We start from the raw sequence: 19,395 nt of genomic DNA on the forward strand, positions 1-19,395 counted from the left end.
TAAATGTGGTGGGGATGATGTGGGTGGGTTCTGAGCCTAGGCCTTGAGTTGAGCCCAGCAGGACTGCCCAGCTGAGACGAGCCCAAATTGCAAACCCACAGGCTTGTGTATTAAATAAGTGATAGTTCTTATAAGTCACTAAGTTTTGGGTTGATTTGTTAGGCAGCAAAAGCTAACTGATATGTTAGCTTTTAGTTATCATGATAAGCCCAGGAGGTCTATGGTATCCTCCTTACTTTGTAAATGAGGAAGAAAGGACTCAGGTCACTGCTGCCTAAGGCACAGAATCCCCTCTGATTAGAAAACCTGTGCTTTTTTTCTACTACATTCTGCTGTTTCCTTTCTCTAATCCGGTGAGGGTTTGACCTTGGGCCATGGCTCTAACTGACTGTGTGTTCCTGAGAAGCCTTTTTAGGGCTTTAATGATGACCAGGGAATGCTTTCTCCCAAAAAGGGGTGTGAGCGATATGTTTGAAAATGATCGTAACTAGAGTCTTTAAGAGCTGCCATGAGTTAGGGTCTTTCAGCAAATGTTACCTGGATGGGGAATGCATTAGGAGACACATGTTTCAGCAAGAACAGGCCTACCTATAGGAACAGGACATAGGAGTGTTTGTTGGCAGAAGTCAGGAAAGATTCAGACTATGGAGTCGAAGGAACAGGCAAGGCTGAACGGAGGGCTCTTGGGTCCCTAAAGTTCAGGCAGAAACAACTAACAGGGGTCTCTAAAGAGGGGAATGATAATGGCAATGGCCACTAAATTCACAGAACATCTCTCATGTGCCAGAGCCTGTGCTAGGTCTCTCTAATCTGTGCAACTGTCCCAGGTGAGGTTGAGGGAGATTAAACAGGTCACATAGTTTGTAAATGATGGAGCTGACATTAAAATGTAGATGTGTCTAACTTTAAAGGGAAGTAACAACTAAAACAAATGTCTCTTCATAATATTGTCTGGTCTGTAACATCATGTTCTACCTAACTTCCAACAAACGAAATGGGCACCTGGATGTCACGGCTGGCAAAACTCGTGGGATGCCTTGGAACACAGCTGTAGACAGCAGAAAACTCGCCACTTGCTCCATATTGGACACAGTGCAGTGGTTTCTTCAGTTCAATGAACATCAAGGGCCCCTCTGCAATGTGCTTTTATGACAACATCATTTGGCTCAGCAAGAGTTCTCCAAACAGCGCTCCTTTGGAGGGGACTGCCTCTTCTGCGTCTGCAGTAAGGTGAAAATGACCCTCAAGCAGAGGCCTTCAGAGGCCCTCAGAAGGTGGTTTCATCAAGACTAAATTAATTACGTATCTTCTAATAGTTTACATGCTGTCTACACATACCTCTTGTTGAGTCGAGTAGCACAACAATTCTGTGAGATTCACAGGGAGCATGGGTGATTCCCATTTTATAAACTGGGAAGACAGAGACTCAGATGAAGTTACTTGACGTGCTCAAAGTCACAGAGTTAATTTGTGGCTGAGCTGGCATTGGACCTGGTCTAGTTGACTCCTAGTCTCTTGTTCTTGAGCTAGTTAGTTAAATCAATGGAGTCAACACAAAAAAGCACTTACTGTGTGTGAGACACATGGAATGTGGAGATGCTTTAGACTGGGTTTCTGTGCACAGTAACAGCACATGCCTGTCCAGCACTTTCTGTGTGCCAGGCCCTGCACTGAATGCTTTACTTAGAGTAACCCATTTAATTCTCATAACAATTCTAGAGGGGACTATGCTTATTAGCCTCACTTTTTGCATGGGGAAATGGCTGCACACAGCAGTTAAAGAGAGCTGGGGTTCAAATACAGGCAGGCTAGGTCAGAGACCTTGTACCTAGTCTGTGCTGCCTCTGTGCTCAGTGGGGCTCCTGGGGAGAGAAAGGAGATTCTAAATGACAAGGAAAGCTATTACTGCCTCCTGACAGCAGATCATTATTTTGGGTTCAGATACTTGCCCAGCATTTAAAGCCTTTTGACCTTGGGCAAGTTATTTTTTTTTTGTGCTTCAGTATTTCATATATAAAATGTGATTTTGATATGAGCTACCTCATAGTTAGAGAGTTGTGAAAATTAAATAGGTGTATTTGTGTGTGTGTGTGTGTGTGTGTATGTGTGTGTGTGTGTGTGTGTGTAACAGAACGAAGCATGGACCTGCAGTTAACACGACTTGAGTGTATGTTATCAGCATTATTACAACAGGGCCGTGACATGAACAAATTTCCAGACTCATAGCACAGATAAGTGTTATAAATTCTCAGAAGGAGTAGAATTTATTTTCATGTTTATGAAACCTCCATGTTAATTCGGTCAGTTGGGCACAGGGTTTTGAACCCAGGTCTTTTCACTTCCAGATCTGTTCATTTTACTGTCCTGCCTTCAAGCAATGCCTGTCTGAATGGTTTTAGACTAGCTAAATTAGAAACCATGCTTCCTTAGTCCACACTAGTGCTGCCTCTTGTGGCACCAAGTTCAGTCTGAGTTCATATACTGATTTTTCTCTGCCATCCCTTTGGGGGAGAAGCAACTGAGTGAGAAATTTGACAATGATGAGAAAGACCTTTCATAGAAACAAGAGACTTGATCATCCGTAATCAGTCTCTGGATAAAAACATCTAACATTTATTAAGCACCTACTATGTCAGGTGCTTCCTTAATTTTCTCATTAATCTCCAGAGTAACCCTGTGAATTTTTGTTCTTTGTCTTCCTTGATACAGATAGAAAACCAAAGGCTTAGCTCTGTGGTATCTTAGTTTCAATAGCTTTCTCCAGGTCCTACAGGAAGAAAATGATTGAATCAAGATCTAAACAATGGTTTGTGAGACCCCAGAACCCATATTCTAACCCTGAAAATTGTTTGCCTCCTGTTTGATGATTAGTAGTACATGCCTGGAGCACTACCAAGGACATTGAGAGTAAAGGTGTTGAATCTGTTGGCAAGAATGCTATGGCCTGTTAATGATGTCTGTCTTGGTGGGAGAATGGGGATTGGCAGCACTACAAGTATGTTGCTGGCCCTGCTAACACCAGCCTGTACTAGCACTCTCGAGATCTAGAGTTCAGACTGAGGCTGTCAGTGAAAGAACTCAGTTCTTTTAGAGAGGGGTAATAGCACCTTGGCTTGATTTCTCTTCATCCATCCATCCATCCATCCATCCATCCATCCATCCATCCATCCATTCATCCATTCATAATTCATCTGTCACCCATCCATCTATCTCTCTGTCCATCTATCCCTCCATTCTGCTATCCAGCAAACCTTTATTGAGGGTATGCTCTGTGTAAGGCACTGTGCTTGGTGGTGTGGAGGTAAGGAGATACATAAGTCTCCTGGCTCCATACAGTTGAATGGGACCCCCATGAAGGGTATTGTTGGGATAGTGTTAGGGAGGAGAATAACGGGGAAGTAGTTTATGCAGAGACTGGGCAATTGGGGAGACCATGCAAACAGAATCAGGCAGGTTGCTCCCCCACCCCTGTTCCTATGGCTGCAGATGAGTGCTCAGCTGGCCAGCTGGCCATTGGCACAAGCTGCCTCTTTGTGTGGAAACCAGTGGAATCACATATGTGCTGCTCCCAGATGCGGTCTCGGCACCAATACTTTCCAAGCGGGAGGTTCTGTCATGATATTTTCTGCCAAATCTTGTCCAGAGGACTGAGGCCACTTGGCCAGCTGAACCAGGCTGTGTGCAGAGAAGACCAGGCTGGGGGAGGCAGAGAAAGGCAAGAGCTTGGTGGTGTGTGTGTGTGTGTGTGTGTGTGTGTGTGTGTGTGTGTGTGTGTGTGTGTGTGTTTAAGCTGGATCTAAGCCCTTTCTCACTGAGCTCAGTACTTGAGATATTTACTGGAGGAGAGACAAAGAGGCTTTGTGTGCTCTTTCTTCACAGTGCTCCGTGCTGACTGTGATATATATCCAGGAAAATCCCAGCCCAAAGCTACAACAGTGCCCTGGGTTCAAACCCCAAATGCAATCTGCAGTGGTTAGAAATGACAAAGGATGGGTGGGAAACCCAGAAGGAAAACAGTGAAACCCAGTGGACCTTGAATAAATTTGAGGGCACTGATTTGATTTTTCAGGTGGGATCTTTAAGAAGGTGTTATCTGATTCCTCATATCCGCACATACAGAAAAATTGGTAGTGTCTATATTTCATTGTCTGTCTGGCAAAGGTAAGGTACACTTTAAATTTTCTTTGAAGATTATTGTTGTTTTCATATTTAGAGTGACTGTCAGGAGTGAGGGTCAGGGAGGCAGCTTGTCGGATGTTTTTCTTTTCTTTCTAAGCCTCACTTGCTTTTAAGAGCAACTTGTACTTTGTCAGCCACAGAATAGTGCCAGGCATTCAGGCTAATGTTTTAGATATAAAATTGCTGGGGTGCGTTAAACATTGCAGGGTTTTAAGCAGAGAAATAATTTAAGGATGTGGCTTTAGGATTGTTAATTAGCACTGTCTGTATGAACATGTAACAATAACACCACCTACCGTAAAAGCGAATGTTCTACACTTCCGAACACTCATTTCTTTAGGGCTTCCCGCAGAGAAGCAGTCATTAACTCTTTTTTTGACAAACGCTTTTAGACATGCTCTATAGGCCCATGAATTCATCCCTCTGGCTAATCCCAATTCCTTCTCTACTTTTATCCATGAGGCGAGCTGGCAGACAGGGAGGCATGGACTGGGAGCCCAGCCCTCCACAGTGGCACTGAGTGACAGTTTTTCCCTGTGAAGCCCCTGAGACACTGTCACTCCAGAGCCCAGAAGGAGATTCAGGAGAGGATGTGAAGAAATTGGGACCCTTGTACACAGCTGGTGGGAGTGCAAAATGGTGCAGGCATTATGGGAAACAGTATAGAGGCTCCTCAAAAAATTAAAAATAGAACTACCATATGATCCAGTAATCCCACTTCTGGGTGTTTATCCAGAAGAGTGAAAATCAACTCCCCTCCTCATAGTACATTAATTACAATAAGCCAGTCACAGAAAGACAAATGCATGATTCCACTTACATGAGGTATATAAAATAGTCAAATTCACAGACTCAAATAGTGGTATGGTGGTTGCCAGGGGCTGGGGGGAGGGGCAAAAAGAAAGTTAACAATCAGAGGACATAAAGTTTCAGTTAAACAAGATGGAATAAGTTCTAGAGATCTGTTGTAGAATATTGTACCTATAGCCAATACACTATATTTTACACTTAAAATCTTTTTAAGAAGGTGGATCTCATGTTAAGTGTTATTGGGATGAGATTATTGGAGGACAGGTCCTTGGCTCACTTCCTGCCCGCCCTGCTGGAGGAAATGGTCAGTGGTTGATTTCTCCAGGGCCATGAGCCATGAGCTTGGAGGAGGCCCACATAGGCAGCGTGCTACTACATGCTTTGGCTTATTCAGACTGGAAGCTGATGAAAATGAAGGAATGAGAGTTTCCCACGCTTTCCCCCATTTACATTATAATGGCCAAGTATCTTCAATCATCCACCCTTCTCCTAAGTCACAAGGGTCTTTTTCTTCTGAAGACACGTCTCTTCTTCAGTAAGACAAAAGCAGCAGCATTCAGGTATTTGAATTCTAGATTGGGCCTTGTCCTCTATTCAGCCAAACCTCCCATGGTCGTGTCCTAGGCCTGGACATCTCCAGTGAGAAGTTGACCTTGGTAACGTCAAGCCCTAACATCTCACTCTCTGACCATAACCTCCAGTCCTTCTATCTCTCTCACTCCGTTACTCTCACAGCCTCATCTGGCTTCTAGTCCAGAGATGATAAACACCTGGTGTGGCTGTCGCCACTCTTTTTGTGCCCAAGGAGAACATTCCTGATGGATCATGCCATTCTTTCCTTTTGAGCAACAGAGACAACTTTGGAATCCTTCTCTGCACAGGATTCTATCAATTGGAGTTGACACCTGAGATGAACACTATTTACCATTCCAACTCCAACAACTTGACTCATTTTCTTTCAACCCATCAGACTAGACCCTGTGGTTAATCTTCTGAACTCTTCCTAGCACCCCCAGTTCCCTTGCACACACACACATTTGTCTCTCCAGTGGTGTGTTCCCTGCACTCTTATGCCGAGACTCCTCAGTGCTGTTTGAGTATTTGGCATGACTGTGTGGAATTTATGCCACACCACGCTTCTACTTCAAAGCTGCCGTTTGCTTGTTCTTTATGAGTATCTTCTTACCTTCTCAAAGCAGCCTTCCAGAGCATAACCTACCATTTCAGTGCCCCACCCAGACCATGCTACCTCCATCCCTCTGGTGGTAACCTCCCCTCCTATTTCACCAGGAGAACTGGTAGAGGCTCCCATGACTTTCTGCCCCAGTCTCCTCCATTTCTTCTCACATGCACCTTGAACTTCCTCCACACTTGACAGTCTCTGTAATTACTGCCTAGAGCACTTGTCCTCCTTTCCTTCTGAGATGTTCACTTTTCTTTCACACCCAGTGAAAACTCCTCTACTCTGTAAAACCTTCCTTTGCTGTTTCTCACCACAAGCCGACTTGGAAGTTCCCTCCTGTATTTTCCCCCTGCAACTTCTCCCTATCTGGATTAAGGTATTTATCCCAGTGAACTGGCAGCTCTCTCCTTTCTAGTCAGATTTTCATTCCAGACCATAACAATCTGGAATGCGGCAAGAATTCATGTTGTATTTGTTGAGTTAGTGAATAAATTGGGAAATTGAGGCAGAGAATAGTTTTTTGCCCATCTCCCAGAGTTGGTCACCCCATCATCCTTCCTGTTAAAGTTCTTTATCTACACTTCTCTTTTTTAATGATATTTATTATTGTCTATCATAGGTTCTAGTTATCTATATATATAAGTCTTATTATCCCTCCCACACTACAGGTTCCTTGAGGCAGTTATCTAGATCTTAATCAACTATGTGTGTACTGAAACATATATATGATATAATACATATATTACATGTATGTCACACATGTTTATTATTATTATTTATTGAATGAATAACTCTTGTCCTTATATTACTTTGCTCAGAATATGAACTCAATAGAGGTTTGTTGCATTAAACTGAATTTAACACTTTGTCACAGAAATGCCTAAATATCTAAAAAGGTCTGAAAATGAACTGGGTTATAATGTCCATGAGGTCAGGAATGATGCACTTATCTTGTTTTCATATTGTTCCTAGCAGAATGATGGATGAATGATATGTTCTAAATACTTATTTGTTGATGAAATGATGAACATCTTTTAATCCTACCTTTAGGAAGAAAGCAAACCCAAGTAGCTGAGAGTAATTCTCATACCATTTTTAATGCAGGTCCCCAGAACAGATCACATTTTTTTTCTTCCCTGAGTACAATTAACCAACCAAAAGTCAGGAGGGGCAGTTGTCATAAGCCTCTTACTCCCTTCCCTTGTTTGATGGACAAAATTCTTTTTGATTTAGTCTAGAGTTAGATTTATATGTTTTTTATCCCAAGGCTCTGACATGGTGTTTGGGTTTCCAGCATCACTAGCTCAGACTGACAGACATGTTATCTTTCCCATTTACACACTTCCCTTAATAGATGGAGTCTGGTGCCCTGAAACACAAATGCATTCCCACGTGGGAGAGTGGCCGTATTTCAGCTGTAGTGATGGAGTGGGCAGTTCTATGTCAGATCAATTATGTACAAGGCCCATCTTCTCTAGGGTTCCCTCGATTTTTTTCTTTTTCTCCTGACAGCTCACCTTGTGCCCAACCTTCTGTCTCCCAGAGTCAGATCTGCAGACTGTTGCGTGCCACCAGCTGTCTTTCCTCCTGAGAACATGACACAAAGGAGGGCTTCCCTGTCAAACTCTTCATTGTCCTTCAGATGGATTTTCCTTGATTTCCAGAATGGGCATTTAAACCTATTGGTGGTAGACAGACCTCGTATTTTTACCAACAATAAGCCTACGTCCTAAGTTGTCCTAAGTTGCTCCTAAATAGATGAGGTGGTACCTCATGGTGACCTCAATTTTTTTCTAGTTATCCTCATTTTCTATTTCTTCTGAAGTAACTGCCACTTGGACCACAGTAAATAGGACAAATCATTATTGGGGCTGGCTTAGAAACGCACGGAGTTCTCTGCCACTGGTTTATCTCTTCTGTCTGGGTCACTGTGAGCAGTGGTCAGGGAAGCTGTTTGGCTACCTGGCAAGCATCACTTTTTTGTGAAACTTCATAAAACCCTCTTTTAGGGTGAACAGAAAAGATGATGGCATCATATCCTGTTATTTCAGTTGCGTTTTCATAGTCTAACATGGCAGAAGCCCGTTAAAACATGAGTGGCTGGCAGAGGACATCATTCAGGGTGTCCAAAAATGTAGCAACTCTTGCCTGTTTACAAAAACGCAAGGTGGCTTCAAAATGTATTCAGGAGGTGTCCACTTCTCTACATCTCTTGCTTACACCGAGCCAACATTATGGGAGCTGGACGCCTGCAGTGTCCTCCCCCACTTGTCTCCCTGCATTCTCTCGCGTCCTTTTCAAACAGCAGCCAAAATTATGTTTTTAAAATGCAAATCATTTTAAATGCTTAAAATCCTTCCATGTCTCCTTGTCTTATATAGAATAAAATCCAGTTCCTTATGGTGGCCCACCATGTCCCGGGGCACTGGCTACCCCTCGTTTCAGACCTCATCTTGTCCCATCCCCTCACCCTCAGTACATTCTGCGTGCAATGGCCTTCTCCTCTGCTGGGGCTGCACCAAGTTGCTTGTTGCTGTATGGTCTCTGCACTCACTATTTCATCTGCCTAGAATGCTTTTCAACTAGACTTTCACATGGTAAGAACCTTCTTGTCATTGGAGTCTCAGGCTTACAAATAGCTTCCCCAGGTGACACATACCTGGCCACCCAATATAAAGTAGACTCATCTACAGTGCCCTGCTTTCTTTTCTTCTCTTTTTAAGATTTTTTTATTGGGGAATTGAGGGAAGGGAACAGCGCTGGGGAATCAGGGGAAGGGGAACAGACAAGTTACTGTCCTTTTGTTTTTCAGTCTAGTTGTGGAGGATGTGGCTTCACTGGCCTTATCATTTATGTTGGTATTATCATTGCGCTCTTCCCGGGTGAGGCAGTCGCTCGCTGGCCATTGGGCAGCCGCTCATGGCGGCTCATAGCAGCTCACGCCGGCTGCTGGCCACTCACGGCAGCCCAGCTCCAGGACGAACTGTTGTTCACCATCTTAGCTATAGAGGGTGCAGTGTCACTGGCCCTCATGTGGAATCTGAACAGGGGCCCTGCTGCTCAGAGCTGGCATCCCAAGCCAACTCTTAACCAACGTGCCACTCGGCCGACCCTACTTTATTTTCTTTATTGTACTCATCTCTATCAGGATTTTTCTTGATTATCTTACTTGTTCCTCATGTATAGTAAGCTGCCCCCCCTGCCTCAGAGAATGCTATTTGCATGATTATCACTGTATCTTTCAGGCGTAGAAAAATGCATGAGATGAAGTAGGAGCTCAGTAAATATTTGTTGAATATTTGAGTGAATGGATGCATTCCCTGAGTCCTACTTAGATTGCCAACTATACTTTTCATTTATTAAGAAAGGTTTTCAAGGAGCATCTAGGATGTAATTGATGAGAGCTTGGGATCTGGACTCTGACAATGCTGTGTTCGAGGTCTCACTTTGCCACATGCTGAGTAACTTTCCACGCCTCAGTTAACTCATCTCTATGATGAGGATAATAGCAGTAGGACAACCTTCAAAGCTGTTTATGTAGGGTAGAGTGGATTTAACTCAAAGCCTTGAGAGGAAAAATAGTGCCTGTTAAGTACTATTCCCAAGAGAAAAAATTTCAAGTATAGGCTTTGGTGTCAGAGACACTTGGGTTCTAATTCTAGCCCCACTACTTAATAATCATTTCATTAGTTTTAGTTTTCTCCCTTGTAATGTGGAAAAATTATGCACCCCTTTTAGGGTTCAGATGAGGATTAGAGATAATACCTAAAAATGCAAAGTCGGTGCCTTGTTTTGGACTCAGTAAGTGGCAGCCATATTGCCTATGTCCTAGATTCCTGGGTGTGGGGTTTGCAGGGTGGAGAGGAAGAGGAGAAAGAAAGCAGACAATCTGGCAATCTGTGGAAAATATTTTCTAACACTTCTGGTAAACGCGAGCCTAGGGGCTCTCATTTGACTTCCTCTTACTCTCCTGTCTGGTTGGTAGTCACCAGGCTGGAAGCCACGGTGTGGCCCCTCACTGGTGGGTCAGCATGTTTTCTCTCCCTTCCGTCCTCTCTAATGAGAAGCACTTGCATCCAGTAAATCTTTCTTTTGCTCTTATTAAAGCCCTCGATGTTGGTTATTGGGTCTATTCCAAGCTAGGTGAGAATCAGTAAGTGATCCACTTCACCACTTCAGCAAGCCACAAGCTATTTTCTTATTTGCAGTCTGGCCAGTACCCACAGAACTCCAAGGGCTTATCAAACCCTGGTCACCCATGGAACAGTGTGGAGAATTCTCTCTTCACTTCCTTTCTTCCAGACCTCAGGGAGTCCCAAGTCCCCTGAGCCAGCCCTGCTGTGTACTTGCTCTCTGCATGGCTGTGTTTGGCAGGCTAATGACCAACCTTGTGTTTCTGGAAAGTACTTCTTGACATTGAGGGCTGCGGACAGCCAACACTTGATTATAGATGGTCTCATTTGGGCCATTGTGTCTTTGTCCATTCTGTGCAACTGCTCAGAATGAGAGTTACTTTGTCCTTAAAGAGCAAAGCCTTCCTCCCACCTTCCAGATTCAAATCCCACCTCTGCATTCAACACCCTGGGGAAGACTCAGTCATTTGCTCCTTGTAATGTTTTGACTGTAGGTCTACTCCAGGGTATGTTGTGCCATATCTGGGTTTGGCCTTGTTTTCTGGCCAGTGTCTTAGTCATCTCGGCATCGTCAGGACCCGCCCTAATGCCTGGCACAAAGTAAGAGAGCTGTTGTGTTTGTTGGAAGGAAGAAAGGAAGGAAGATAGGAAGGAAGGGAGGAACTAAGAGAGGAAGGGAAAGAAAAGAAAATAATTACTTTATATAGTCCAGGAAATTAACATAGGTTCAAGTCCTGGCATTGCCAGTAATTGCTGGGTGACCTTAGGAAAGCTATGTAATCTATTTCAGCCTCAATTTCCTTATCTGTCAGTGAAGTAGATAATCCCCCAAATTCCTTCCAGCTGAAACATTTTGTAATCTTATGCCTCTAAGCCTGTGGTTCTCAACTCTTTCATATCCAAAGCCACTTTATGTAACAAATATTTTGAAATGTCCTTTTGCCAGCATGAAACAAAATGCTCTGACAGTGTGACCTACCTCCAACCAATTAGAAAAAAATTATAATGTTCTAACTATAATATGAAAGGAAAACAACTTGTGATAAAATAATCTGTGTTCCTTTATGTAAAAGCATGGCTAGGACCCTACTAGAAGACATAACAAAGGAATCAGGTGCTTGTACTTCCACGAGAATCACTTTGAATGATGCGCTGCTGTCATTAATGTAACTGTTTTTAGTGATAAAGTTCTAAAAAAGCAGCATGCAGTCTTTCTAGATATGACAGAATAGTCACATCCTAGAAAACTTGGAATGTGTGAAACAAAGGTAGATTTTAAGTTCAGATAAGTATAAACAGGCTTTGCACCTATGTGAATATCTTGCAGGACATTCAAAAGTTCTCAGGGAAGCAGGAGGATTCTTTACAGAGCAGGGCTGTCCCTGATATGGTGGGTCTTGACAATAGTTGGCCCATGCCCGCTACCTGCCAGTGGGGTCTCTAATCATTGTATCAGCCAAGAACTTCCCACCCACCAATATCCAAAAATGCTGTCTACAGGATGGCACCATTCCTACCAAGAACCAAACTCTAAGCTTCAAAGTGCCTTGTGCAGGGCTGGCTTCAGGGGTATGTGGTCTGTATAGTTGTACAGGACCCCCAGCTCTCGGAAGGGCTCAGTGCTTGACTTAATACTCTGTTGTTGCTGTCTTGAACGTCTTAATGACTTTTGAACAAGGGGCCCTGCATTTTTATTTTCCAACAGGCCCCAAAATTATGGAGCCAGCCTGGCTTTTGTATGTATCCCAGTGGGAGTCCTTCATTTCTCAGTATCTGAAAGATGTTTAGTGTTCAAATGATTGTCTTGCTTGGCCTACCTGTGCTTTCTTTTAATTAGATGATCCCTAATTATTTACTGATTGATGATCAATTTGTTCATCCATTAAACCAGTGTATATTCAACTTCTAATGCCTACCAGGTGGACTCTAGAGTCAAAAGATCCAGGTTCTAATCCTGAAAGAACACACAGATCCTTGGGACCTCTTTCTTTAATATGATGTTATTAATAATATCCCTCCTTAGTTATTGTACAGAATACCTGAATACAAAAAGATACAGAACATTTGGAAGTAAACAGTATACAATGATACAAATGACAGTTGCTAATTTTATTATTGTGCCACTCTCCATCTCTGGAGTAAAGTTTTCTCCATTTTTTTTTAGTTAGATATCATGGAACAGGACACTCTTGATAGGGCACCAAACATTTACTTTCCTATGAAAATCAGGAAATGAGTAGAGTCATTGGGTTCAGCAAAATATATCAATTTGGGTTTCACTAGTTGGGAATTTATGGTAATTCATAAAACACTTTTACCCAATTAAACAAATGCAGTTAATGTTAAATTCAGTTAATCACAGAATTGTGAAAGTTTGGAGCTGAAATGGACTTCAAAAAATTATCCAGTGCTAAATCTGCTCTATCTCCCTTATTGAGCATTCATAGAGCCAGCTTTGGATAACTCTCTCAGTGATGTGTGCTGCGGAAGCCTGTGCTTCCTACGCTAGCAACATTTAAAAAAGCAATTTAGCAGCCTTCGTATGCTAATGACAAATTATTCTTATCTACTCATTAAAGCAGGGCAGGGCAGCATGCCTTCTACTTGGCAACACTTATTTAATCTTGTTGTATTTTATAGTAACAAAACTGCTCTGAACAGACATAAGTTGTCATTCACGCTTTTCACTAATTCAGCTCAGCCCTAAGCAATTAACTTTTTATTCGTAAGGTATTACCATGTTAAGAAGAAACAAAAAGATATAAGGACTAACATTAAAAAGTATTCTGTATAGAATCCACTGGGATATAGTTAATGGGCTCAGAGATGATTATGCAGCAACAGTTTGTCCTTTGGAGGAAGGTTAATAATGCTGGTCTTGCTTTACTTTGTTGGAACTAGGGGCTGAGTCACAGTGTGGTCCAGGTATGGTGTCATGTCAAGGATGACCGTAACACTGTCATTGATGGGAAGATAAAGGGCCATTGCATTTGGAGACTGGAGTTCTTTACTTTCTGGTGCCTTTATGAAAATAGAATTAATAGGAGCCAAATTCTTGTATGGATTAGTAGCTGTATATGGTTTATAGCTGAGAGTTTGAAAATTACTACTTTTTGATAAATTAAGAAAGTGGCAGGTTTTATTTAGCTATCTTGTATCTGCAAACCTATTTATATTCACAGGGACATGTGTGCATGTGTGCATGTGTGTGTGTATGTGATATGAGGCATGAGGAGATCAAACAGTCATGCCATGCCTCTTGATAATATTGCGTGGGGTGGGCTATTTTATAGTGTTGGAAGGATTCGAGCACCTTGCAAGCAGAATGTCACTCTTAGTGCCCAAAGGGATGTGAAGCCCTCCTCCTGCTGCTGCAGCTCACTGAATGTTGAGATAATGCAGCTGCCTAAAACATGGAGGGACAGATGGTTCAGGTTAGAGAGACAGGGAGCTGCAGCAAAATACTGAAGGCATTTTCAGAGTGTGTTGAAAGGAATCATTTTTTCCTAGAAATAAATTATTTAACACTTAGGACATAGGAATTAAGGGCAGAGCTCTAAGAAAGTGTGCAGGCAAAGACTGAGGCTTAGTAAGGGGTGTGAAGGGAGAAATGGGCATTCCTGTGTGAAGAGCATGGGGTGAGAACAGTGGGGGCCCCAGGAAGACAGACTGTTCTACAGTGTTATTAGTTGTCATGTTCCTTAAAGCCTGGTCTGCCAACCACCTGCATTAGATTCACTGTCAGGCTCATTAAAAATGTTAATTCTTCAGCCCCATTTCAGGTGTGCTGAATCAGGAATATGTACTTTTAACAAGTTTCCTGGGTGATTCTTAGTCACACTGAAGACTAAGGATCAATTCCCTTCAGGGGAACTGAGTACGTATTGGTGGATTGTCTGTCTCTTCTCTAGAATATGTGTCCCATGAGGACAAAGGACTATGTGTTGTTCCCCAGCGTATTTCTGGCACCTAGTTCAGTCCACCAACCAAAAGCTACTCAATAGTTTTTGAATGAATGAATGAATGAATGAATGAATAAAAGGCATTATAAACTGATATCATAGCTCACTATATATCTTTTTTTTTGGTTCTTTGCATTTTGGTAGTAGAGCCAATCGATTCTAGTTCTTATTTCAGAATGGGATTAGATATTTTCAATAAAGTTCAGTTAATGTCATTAAAATTTTTTGCCTTTAAAAACTTTAAAGCATTGTTGCATATAGGAATCTTCAATAGGCGGATTCTTCTTGAATTACAGTCAAGATTTTGGCGCTCAGAGTGGGGACCATCAGCTGTGTATGCATTCCTCATAGAATTCTTTCTTAATTAAGTTTGCTTTTGTTTCTGCTCTATCTTCACAGCCAGGGAGAGAGGTATTGCAAAGAAACATGTATGAACTTACAGTTAAAACCTGGAGGAAAGAGTTCAAAGACAGAGCACATCATATTGTGGTGGATTGAACATCTTTCAACTCCCTCCCTGTTACGTAACCTAAGGATACAGTGGAGCTGCAACCTTACCCCAAGCCCTTCTTCCCCAGACAGAGGTTGTTTCATAAAATCCACTCAGGCCCTTCTTCTCAAGTTCTTCATACACTTTTCACCAGAAAAAAGAAATCATTCATATCTAACAAAGGGTCTTGGATTCTTTAGGTAGTTTCCATTATAAGTTTTTGGCACTGTTATTACCCTCAGCTCAAATTACCTTTCTGATCCCCCTTCTTTCATCTGCTGAAAATGGATTATTTCCTTATTAGCTTGAAACCGTTACTGTTCACTGGAAGCAGCCCATGTATGAACAATGCTACTACCTCTGGAATATTGCTGACAATTCATGGCTGCTCAGAAACTTTCGCTTCAAACAGGCTTTCCTGAGAGTGGGATAGCAGTGTGTGTTCTGGAAAGGGCTATTATGACCAGAAAACTTTCCAGGCCTCTCTGTCTTGAGAAAGCTGAGACCTGCAGACACATGTTGGGAACCCACAGCAAAGTATTTTTGGGGGACCCCTGGGACTCTGAGGAGATACCTCATGGGCCTGCTCCATCAAGGGTGCCTGGGCCTATGAGATGTGAGGAGAGACCCAGGGAGTGGGTCTCCAAGTCGTTCACATTGTGCTTTAATCGGAGTCCTTCTGCTTTGAACTATTTCATCTCTGAAATTCTGCTTCTTAGTTCACTTGAAAAAAAGGATCCCATTCCTAAATATTTTGAAAATTGCTTTCTTAGATTATCCCAAATTTGAAACATTTCTTGAGGTTCTTAACCAGAATCCATGGATATTATTCAGGGATCTATGAATTTGGGTGAGAAAGAATTATACCTTTACGCTCACTAATCTATAACTGGAACTTGTCAATTTTATTAATTATGATTGGAGGCAAGTCACAGTCATGTTATCAAAAACCCATGACTATGTCACCAATAGGAATCACAGATATTTTTATATTGCACTGCAGTTGTTGGAGATATTTTAAACAATGATTTTTATTTACCACTGTTTTGAGATTCTGGTAGACATTAGTTCCTTCCATAGAGCTTGCATTTTTGATGTATTAATAAAGAAGCACTTATATTACCATAGCACAGTGTTTAAATATTTTAATAACTAGATTTTAATATTTTGATGTCTTCGGAAGTTCAATGCATTTTATTTTATGCATTAAAAAAATATGCTGACATGAGGCTCATAAGCATCACCAGACTATTAAATGGGTCCATAGCATAAAAAGAGTTAAGAACCCATGACATCAACTTGGTGTTTGCATTTCCTGCTTGTAGTAGCTAATAAGTTATGGTGAAAAGTGAAAAAGTGCCCTAGACTTGACATCGGAAGGTCTAGCTTTGAGTCCTAGCTTTGTCACTTGTCAGCCAAAGAGCAAGCTATAAGCTCCTTCTTGATATAGAGAAATAATAGCTACTCCGTGGGGTTATTAGGAGGGTGAAATAAGTAACACAGGCTTGTTCTATTTGTGGTCTCCCCATTTCACTTCTCTTATCACAAATGTGCATGGATTTTTCTTCTAAAATCAAATCCTGATGATGCTACTCCACCCTTGCCTATAGGATTTCGTGCAGTTCCTCAGCACGGCACAGGGAGGCTGAACCCATTTCACTCCTGCTCCCCAAACTCACTTTAGCCACAAAGAACGTTTTGCCATTTCCTTGCCACATCATCTATTTCCTTCCTTTAGACCTTTGCCCATACATTTGCTGGTGCTTGTAATGCCTGTTTCATCTTTTCCATCCAGAAAATGTCTACTCAGATTGTAACGCTTGTCTCTGCAGCTTTCCCTGGTTCTCTCACGGAATCCCTTCTCTGTGTTCGCAAGGACTTGCTCTGTTCCTCTCCTATAACAGTCACACACATTATATTAATGCATTTGGTTCTTTATTATTATATTATGACTTTTTCCAAGCTTGGGATAGGGAATTGTATTTTGGGGAGGAAGTTTGTGCAACTTGGAAAACCATGTTGATATTATAATTGTGTTGATTTGATTTTAACCATGACATTTCTTTTATTTTGAATTCCAGATGCCATGAGAGGACGACTTGAGATTTTTATATGAATCCAAAGATGGAATTTACAAAAGGTTGAGAAGCATTTTTCTACCGAGAGAAACGGATTAAAAAAAAATCAAGAATGACAATACATGCGGTAAGTGCTGGGGAAGCAAGAAGGAGGGGACTTAACCGGGGAGGATTATCTTCCTTGAGAAGTTTCAGTTGATTTTCTCCTCTTGGAATAAACTGGCAGTAAAGCCTTCACCTCTCTCCTTCCCTTCAACTCCATAGAGTTCTCAAGCAATGAATGAGCCTGCCAGGCCAGTGTGAAAGCAAGGAGGGACTAGGGTCTTCTCTTCTGCCCTGCTCTTAGTTTAAGGCCCTTGGCTTGGAGAGCTGGTATTCTGGCTAGAGAAGTCACTGCCTGGTGGAGGGGCTATTCGATCCATCCACCCAGCCACAGGTTCTAAAATCCCCACAGCTGAGGGCAGAGGGACCATGCTGGGGGGGTTCAGCAAGCTGTGCTCCTGTGGAAAAGTTGAAGAAGGCACCCACGACTGGTGAGCACCTATGCCAGGCACTGTGCTGTGTGTCGCACAACACCTCAAACCTGTGGCAAAAGGGGAAGTTAGATATTCTTTACATTTTGCTGATGAAGGAACTGAGACTCAGAAAGCTATGTGATTTGCTCAGTTTCACTGGTGGTGCTGGGATTAGAACCAACATCAGTATGACTACACAACCCTGTGCTTTCTACTGCAGCAAACGGTATTACACAGCATGTGTATTAGCCTCATCTCCTTGTTCACCCCATAGTTCTCACTCCTCGAGGTGACCTTGGTTTCCCACAAAAAGGCTCGAAAAATTTATTTACTCATCTTTAGCTTTATGCTTTGGGTCAATTAAGGACAATAGGAATGTATTTATAAAACATTAATATCTGCTTGGTTTATAAAGTGCTGTCACACAACCACCTTCTTTGACACAACATTCCCCCTGCCACCCCCAATTTATAAACAAAGAAGTTGAGGTGCAAAGTGGTTAAGTGACTCGCCCAAGAGGGAGATTTGTTCAATCATAAAGATGGGCCTGAACTTTCTCTACTTTGCATATCTGACTTGAAAGGCAGAAAACATATGCTCAAGGGGGAGATCTCACTAAATTTCATGTCAGATCGCCCTCTTGCTAATTTAATCCTGTCATTCGTAGTTATATCCCTTTGGAAAAGCACCACCAATCCTTTCTCCGTTGATATTTTTATGCTACAAATAGTCCCTGTATGAACCCCCTCACTCTTTCACAAACAACCAACTCAGCAATATCCCCTGAAGTGCACGCTGCACGTCCCACCTGCACGCCCCCACTCTCTCACCCCCGATGGCTCTAGCTTTGCTTTCAACTGGAATTCATTCAGAGCCTCCCATTACAAAGGGGAGAAAAAGGAGGGAGACAGTTATCCTTGTGGATGTGGACTCTCCCGAACCCTTTGTCCACATGGTCATGTCCCAATTAGAGTGAAGAGTTCCCCAAAGGGGGAGGATTATTTAAGTTTTGTAAATGCTGCCCTCAAAAAAACAAAACAAAACAAAAAAACCACTCCACATAAATGTTTCATGGCTAGCCTCCATGAGGCCAGCGCTGGAACATTCAGCTGTGAGGGTGTTTATATTTGTGGAACTCTCTTGAACATTTGCTGTGGGTTTCAAACAGCTGCTATGCTGAAGCTCTGGGGATAGGAAGATCATGAATATTCAGGTGAAGTCACCAGAATGAACAGCCGTTAATAGAATAAATGCCTAAACAGTTGTGTAAGGCTTATTAAGACCTATTGGGGTTGAGATAATAAATTCTCGCTCCAACATGTTGCAACCACTGTCTCTTAAACACTTTGGACCACCTCTTCCGAACTGAAGGAAAAAATGATGTTAGTTCTCTGCGCGAACACAAAGAAACACCTGGACGCCTTGGCAAGGGGACGAGATTTGGCAGAGATCCTTCCGTGTACGGGTACATCCTCAGGAAAATGATGTGCTGCTCATTGTTCGTGCTGTCAAGGTTATCTCCATTGACTACAGGCTGCAATGGCACTGCTCTTGCCCTGGAGAAAATCTGTCCCGAGTCCCTCAGACTGCCTGGACATGACATCAGTGGAGAGCCAACACGAGAGCCTGGGGCACTGAGCCTAGTCATCAGCATCCTCACCCAGCCCCCGTGGCCTGGGGCCTCTCCTCCTGTCAGCCCCTTCCAACATGGTACTGGAGGAACCAACTATACACTAACATTAGGCTCTTTCTCCCTCTGCTCCATACATCCATAACAGAAACACGGTGCAAAGATTGCAAATGTAAAAGTGACCTTTCCAAGTGGCAACATACACACCTGGTGTGTTACAAAGCCCATTGCAGACTGTGTTGGAAATGTGGGTTGTAAATAGGGGGAAAGTGGGAGACAGCGGAGAGGAGCTGTTTCTCCTTTGGATGTTAGCTGTCACATTGCGTTAGACTGAGTCAAACTGCTCAGTTCTGGCACCCCACGTCACAAGGCATTAACCAAGGGGACACGGAGGAACTCACTCAGGTTCGCACCT

The 19,395-nt window shown here is 42.7% G+C and overlaps 1 long non-coding RNA gene across 1 annotated transcript in view; it reads left to right on the top strand.

The window, feature by feature from the left end:
* LOC109389712 (uncharacterized) overlaps positions 1–19,395 on the top strand; it is an 86,641-nt gene that overhangs the window by 48,932 nt on the left and 18,314 nt on the right. The window contains exon 2 of the long non-coding RNA XR_002125447.1: positions 16,839–16,962. This is a non-coding gene — a long non-coding RNA (uncharacterized LOC109389712). The remainder of the gene's footprint in view (positions 1–16,838; positions 16,963–19,395) is intronic.

This window comes from Hipposideros armiger, unplaced genomic scaffold, assembly GCF_001890085.2.
Source record: "Hipposideros armiger isolate ML-2016 unplaced genomic scaffold, ASM189008v1 scaffold_240, whole genome shotgun sequence".
In the NCBI taxonomy this organism is placed as follows: domain Eukaryota; kingdom Metazoa; phylum Chordata; class Mammalia; order Chiroptera; family Hipposideridae; genus Hipposideros; species Hipposideros armiger.